The sequence below is a fragment of the Procambarus clarkii genome, chromosome 31, assembly GCF_040958095.1.
Source record: "Procambarus clarkii isolate CNS0578487 chromosome 31, FALCON_Pclarkii_2.0, whole genome shotgun sequence".
NCBI lineage: Eukaryota > Metazoa > Arthropoda > Malacostraca > Decapoda > Cambaridae > Procambarus > Procambarus clarkii.
In genome coordinates, this window is record NC_091180.1 from 25,809,819 (window position 1) to 25,817,318 (window position 7,500).

Sequence of the window (7,500 nt, forward strand, 5' to 3'; positions counted from 1 at the left end):
TATATATATATATTCTCATCTAGGATAATGTATTAGATGTAAAATTGTATGGCTAAAAATAAATATTAAATAATCGACTTTTTTTTAAGAATATGCAAAACAGGTTTTTTTTTTTTTGAAGAACATTCTGAATAATTCCAAACAATGACAAATATCCACAAATAAATTAATTGAATAAATAATTCAAACACATGAATATTTGCCAGATAAATTGTGAAATACATCAATACAAACAAATAAAAAAAATAGATTCGATTGACTATTTAATTCCATTAACTATTCACAAAATAATCAAATAAATCCGTCAACTTTTCGAAATAACTCAATAAGCTATTGAAATTACTCCAATAAATTTATCAGTTATTTAATTTACTGTCCAAAACAATTCCATAAATTAGTTGAAATAGTTTTGTAAATGTAAATAAATAAATGTAAATGTTTTCAACAACCTTGTAACAACTTCGACAAGAATATAACAGACATTCTTTGACTCGTAAACAAAATTGGAAATTGTTGTCATGTAGAGGACTATAATTTATAAAATAATACGTTATCTTCTTCAGAAAGTCCTGGAGCTGTGTGTGTGTGTATGTGTGTGTGTGTGTGTGTGTGTGTGTGTGTGTGTGTGTGTGTGTGTGTGTGTGTGTGTGTGTGTGTGTATGTGTGTGTGTGTGTTTGTGTGTGTGTGTGTGTGTGTGTGTGTGTGTGTGTGTGTGGGGTGACTCGCACGTGTAAGTGTGCTACATAGTACAAGAATCACTATCTTCAATCCCTCTCATAAATAGCGATCATTTTGGACTGTTCCAAAGTCCGATCATTTTGGACTGTTCAAAAGTCCCGTTCCCCAGTGTTATTATTGCTTGTAGAAGCTTGCTTTATTTTCCCTGGCGAGGTCAGGTCATTGGCCTTCATTCAGGTATGTATTTACTGTACCCTGGAGGGAGAAGGGGGGGGGGGGAGCTGATTGGTGGGGGAGGAGGGTAGGGGGGGGTCTCTTTGTGATGTTTACATTGTAATACTTCGGTTCGTGTAACGTATCGGATTAAGACGTCTTCCGTTCTACAGCTGTAAAAAAAAGCTGATTTCTAAATTTTCTTTTCGCACGAATATTCAGTGACGTTACTGGATTTGTGTAGAGGAATTTTTGACCTAATTTTTCCATATTATCTGCTTCATTGTTTCTCTGTTTATAATTGTTTTTTTGTCTTTCTGTGCTTGTTGCGTTAGGTAAGAGAGAGAGGGAGAGAGAGAGAGAGAGAGAGAGAGAGAGAGAGAGAGAGAGAGAGAGAGAGAGAGAGAGAGAGAGAGAGAGAGAGAGAGAGAGAGAGAGAGAATCAGCCAGAATTACCACAACTAAGTTCCATGCTATATAGCCAACCAGCTCCAAAATAAAAAAAAACCCGTTACAGTCCATGCCAAACATTAGCCAGTTTCACGGCTGTCTCTCCCATAACAGATGCTGCAGTCTAATCTAAGCACACACGTATATACGGCAATATACCGCTCGTGAAATTGCTCAAATTACTTGGCAATGTGGGCAGTAAGACTCCCTTTGTCGACCATGAAATGAAGCCAACAGGTGTTTCAGTTGGTTTCAAGGGTTTCAACCCTTTTTCCCTGTCGTAGCTCAGTCGATTAAGGCAATGTCTTGGATGCTCCCGGACGCAGGTTCGAATCCTCGTCACGGCCCTTGTGGATTTGTTCAGGTGTTACAGTTGTTTCCCCTCAAGGGGGGTGAGAGATGGTGTTGGAGAGAGGGGAAGAAAGGGGTAGCATGTATTAAGAGAGGGGAAAGGGGGGTGTTGTAGTGTGTGAAAGATAGCGAAGGGGTAAGGAGTGAGTTGAAAGAAAGTAGTGTATGGAAAGAAGAACAGGAGAAATGAGAGATGGTGGAAGGAGGTGGGGAGAAGGAAGAAAGGTGTTAGAGTGGACAAAAAAAGGAGGAATGAGAAGAAAAGGCTGAAGGAGATGATAGAGAATGAAGGAAACATTTTTTTTACAGTAGTAAATCAAGCACTTTGAGGTTTATCACCGTTACAGTTGAAGACCCTAATTATAAGGTCGTCTCTGTTAGTGTGTCCGGTCCTTGTGTGTGTTAGTGTGTCCGGTCCTTGTGTGTCCGGTCCTTGTGTGTGTTAGTGTGTCCGGTCCTTGTGTGTCCGGTCCTTGTGTGTGTTAGTGTGTCCGGTCCTTGTGTGTGTTAGTGTGTCCGGTCCTTGTGTGTGTTAGTGTGTCCGGTCCTTGTGTGTCCAGTGTTTCGTTAAGAGGAATAGCGAACAATGTTTTGTTAAAGGTAACGACAATGTTCGGTCTTTGTGGTGTGCTGGTGGATTGGTTGGGCTGGTTGTGTGTGGTTGGCTGGATGAATGGATGGATGGTTGGTTGTGTGGTTAATAGGGTGGTTTATTTGCTGATAGGTTGGTTGATTGGTTAGTAAGCAGGTTGTCTGGTTGAATGTAGGTTGGGTAGTGTGTTGATTGGTTGGCTGGCAGGCAAGTTGGATGTTGTTGGATGACTGTAAAGTTGGTTGCTTGGTTGGTTTCATCAACATTCGATGAATATAGCTGGATGAATTAGTTATCGTATAGATATCTGATCGATCACTACATGTGACTAAGGATCTTGAACTTTGAATTTGATAGAGGTCTTAGTATATGAGTATAATAAGTTCTCAAGGTTAGTTCTGTGCAGGCTCCTAGATCGATCGACTTGAGACTGGTCCAGGACTGACCGAAACGTCGTCGTCCCTTCACCTTCTAATGTGTGGTCTGGTCAACAGGCTCCTAGAATCTTTCATATCTAAATAGGGTTCTCAAGACCCAATTTGTATTTTATTTTTTTTCGCGCCCCGGGTATCTCGTGATAACGTTTTGCGAGCGTCGCTTTGTGATAACCTGTCGTTATCAGAGACCGCAAGACGCAAGCGTCGCGGTCTCTGATATCGTTAGCGTGTCTTGCATCAAGGTATTCTCCTCCACGTCCATTGTTATGAAGACGTTTGCTGGCAATGAGACATTATTCCCATTACGCTTAGGAGCGATGGTATCGCAGGCTTGCGAAATTACTTCCCATCATCGTCATTTTATATCTCCTCGTTAAATCACTTGTGGGTACAACCGCCAATCATCCCTAATTTCCCTTTCTCAACTTGGCATATTAATAAAAATAATTACACAAGCGGCAGGAAGCGAGGAGGTAAACAAGGCCGTTGAAAAATAAAACGCAGTAAAATGCGTTTTTTTGTAACGCATGTAATGACGTTAATGAGAGTCAAGATGATATCAAAGGATGCCTCCCAGTCTTTATCAGCAAGCCTTCCTGATATAGCAAGGGAAGGGAACTATCAGGGAGGGGGGGAAAGCGCAAAGCCATTACGACTATATAGCACTTGGAAGGGGTCAGGATAAGGATTTGGGATGGGACGTGGAGGGAGGGGGGGGGGGGGGGGAAGGAATGGTGCCCAACCACTTGGTGGACGGTCGGGGGATTGAACGGCGACCTGCATGAAGCGACACCCCTGAGATAGCAAATGCATGACTTTTTTTACATATACATCAATTGGCTATATATATATATATATATATATATATATATATATATATATATATATATATATATATATATATATATATATATATATATATAAATATATATATATATATATATATATATATATATATATATTTATATATATATATATATATATATATATATATATATTTATATATATATATTTATATATATATTTATATATATATATTTATATATATATATATATATATATATATATATATATATATATATATATATATATATATATATATATATATATATATATATATACTCTACTTTCCCCCACTATAATACCCACTCCAATCACTATATCTCGTACCCAATCCCATCACTTCCACAGGCAATATTATCACCCCTCCATAAACATTATCTTGCCCCCGTACCCAATCCAATCACACTTATACCCAGTCCAATCACTCTTATACCCAATCCAGTTCCTCTATTCACATGGACACCTTCTATTTTCCATTCTAGAGCTAATCCGGTGTATTATCAAGGTCTCCCGAGACGCAAGGTAATCTGAGACGCAAGCTATAGCCCCTAGACGCAAACTAGGACGAGAAGCAAGCTATAGCCCTAGACGCAAGCTAGGACGAGAAGCAAGCTATAGCCCTAGACGCAAGCTAGGACGAGAAGAAGCAAGCTATAGCCCTAGACGCAAGCTAAGCCAGACGCAAGATAGCCCCATACGCCAGAAACCCAGAGATGCAAGTATAGCTAGAAAAAGCAAAAAAAACGGTTTGTGACGCATCTTGCAGTAGACGCAAAGAAAAAACAAACAGAAGACAAAGACGAACGATAACATATGGGGCGTCATCTGGAGGAGGTTAAGAATCAACAACGACAACAACAACAACGGAACTAGCCACTTCCGTTGCCTTGACACCCCCCCCCCCCAACCCCCCACCCTCCCTCTCTCGGCCCTTCCCCCCCCCCCCCACCTCTCCCTTCCCTATTACTACCCCTCCACAGCACTCTCAGCCACTCCCACTGACCGACCTCCATTACAATCCGTGAGTTTTCACTTTGCGGTACAAGAATAATGGATTGTGAGATATATTCCAAGATTACTTAGAAAAGTGGCAAAGTTGGTTTAATCGTTGGCTGCTGGATTTCAATGCCAGCCAATGCAAGGTTGTGAAAATAGGATTAGGAGTGACATGAACAGGATAATAGGCAGCGAAGGAAAACTACCGCTTTGTAACAGAGGAAAGGGACTTCCGAGTCACATAGAAATAGGATAACGTCAGCAGCATGCGCCTCACACTCCCCCACGTACGCTAGACCAATACTAGAGTATGCAGTCTCGTCGTGGAGCTTCGATGTCAAATAAACACAGATAGAAACTTGAAAAGGTACAGAGGTTTATCACCAGGTTCGTGCTAGGATTGTCAAGAGTGAGGTATGAAGAAAGACTGAAAGAACTGGACCGAACGTCGCTACACAAGAAGGGAGAGAGAGAGAGAGTGAGAGATGAGACATGTCAAAGACATGTAAAATATTAGAGGAATTGATAGAGTGGAAATTGAGGAGATACTCACAATGAACACCAATAGAACAAGAGAATATTGACGAAAATTTGAAGAACAGAAGAACCAAGGAGTTATTTTGTTCAGCGTACGAATAACAGGAAAATAAAATGAATTAAATGAGAAACTTGTAAATACAAACTCCATTCGTCATTTCATAAGCAACTATCATAGACAAATAGGTCGCGAGTCATTACATTAGACAACTGGCAGCTGGAAACGTAAGTATACACAAGTATACACAAGTATACACCAGTATACACAAGTATACACCAGTATACACAAGTATACACAAGTATACACAAGTATACACCAGTATACACAAGTATACACCTCCCCTCTCCCCCCCCCCTACACACAATAACCACAGTTACCAATACAAGGAGGAAAGACACTCTCTTTACCTCTTCCGTTTACACTCAAATCACACTCCTTAGCGAGTGACTTCATGCAGCTCAAGTGGGTGACAGTGAGAGAGAGAGAGAGAGAGAGAGAGAGAGAGAGAGAGAGAGAGAGAGAGAGAGAGAGAGAGAGAGAGAGAGAGAGGGGGGGGGGGAGCTGTGGGGGTTGGTTTGTTAGAGGAGGGGGGGGGGGGCGTGAGGAAAGGGGATTGGAGATTAGGGGGAGAGGGAGAGGAGGGGGGTGGGGGAACAGCCATTAGAGTGACACCACTTGGTACTGTTTATGGAGAGGTTTTCAACCATGGAGTACTTGTGCAGTACTTGTGCAGTACCTGTGTGGTACCTGTGTGGTACCCGTACGGTACATGTTCGTACATAGTGGAGCACCGCATGCTCAGAGCAAAGAACATATACTCGCCTATTTGTTCCTATAAAATCGAATTCCAGCTCTTGGACGCCGCCTTTCCATCCACCGGCTACGTGACTCCGACCTATCTGTCATTTTTCTTTTGAAAACATGATTAGGGTACACTTCTATATCCAGCTCGTTCAAGACTACTACTACTTCTTCCACCCCTACGCTATCGAAACCTTTCTAGCATGTCTATCGTTCTTCAATTTATTAAGCTTCCAATCTATGACATCTATTGGTATTCGCTATACACAGTTCATCTATTATCATCCCGTAATCTTCCTTAATATGTTATGTCTCTTTAATCTCTCTGCACTTTTCTAGTGATGTTAGGTCTAGTTCATTCAGTCTTTCTTCATACCCATTCCTTCATAATTTTGGAACGTATCACGTTGTAAACATGTGAAGCTTTTCAAGTTTCCATTCACGTTTTTTGAGATGGAGGGTCACCCACAGGGCTTCATAATCTGAGACTGGTCTCATGTAGGTGGTGTACATCGATCTGTCTCCTTATTTATGGATGTGAATGCTTCTGTGATGTTCACCAGTGTAGAGTATGCTGGTGATGTTATCATATTGATATGTGCCCTCGTAGATATGCTTTGATATATCTGCATCCAAGTACATTACTCTGTCCCACGAAGGTAGTTCACTTTCATTGTGTTCCTTTCTTATGTCTCCTGTTACCAGTCATAGCCTTTCTATGAGAAAGGCTATGAGAATGCTATGAAAAGATATCAAGGCTATGAAAAGATATCTGTCTTTTTCTCTTACCAGAAAGAGAGAAAGAAAGAGAGAGAGAGACAGAGAGAGAGAGAGAGAGAGAGAGAGAGAGAGAGAGAGAGAGAGAGAGAGAGAGAGAGAGAGAGAGAGAGAGAGAGAGAGAGACAGAGAGAGAGAGAGAGAGAGAGAGAGAGAAAATACCAAACAGAGATAACATTGAGATGATAACCAATTCTCCAATGAAACTCATCCTATATCGCTCTAAAGATCACCTTTGCTGCTCGAGAAATAATGGCAGCCTTGAGGCGACAAGACAGTTTCAAACAATATATATATATTAAAAAAGTTCCCTTACTACTTCTTAAATGTCCCGGGAGCCATTTTATTACTTTTGAATATGAAAGATGAAATAACCCGATTCAATGGTTATCCATTAGCGCCTTTCTGGCAAGGCCCACGAGGCTCTGGTCATTAATATTTGGTCAATAATTCCTGGGGGAGGGGGGTCTGATCCCCGGTTTCAGTATCCTTAACCAAAATTACCTCAAGAAATGATTCCTTTCACGAGTTTGTCAGCCTACCAGGAATAAATTGGCAAGGAGTTATCATTTCCCTAGACGTGATAACATCTGTTATATTCGATATCAAAGAAAGCTTCGCTCACGCTATCGAAAGGCGGGGGGTCACTAACAGCTCATGCCCTCATATATCTTCGATATACCTCAAATCGCTTGTACAAACCACCGCTCCACCTTCTGGTCAATTCTTGCTCAGTAATCTCACCAGGCAATCTTGCGAAGGAGAAATTTATCTCGTGTTTTGGGTGGATATCTGGCTATCGGGTGATTCACGCAGTGTTGAT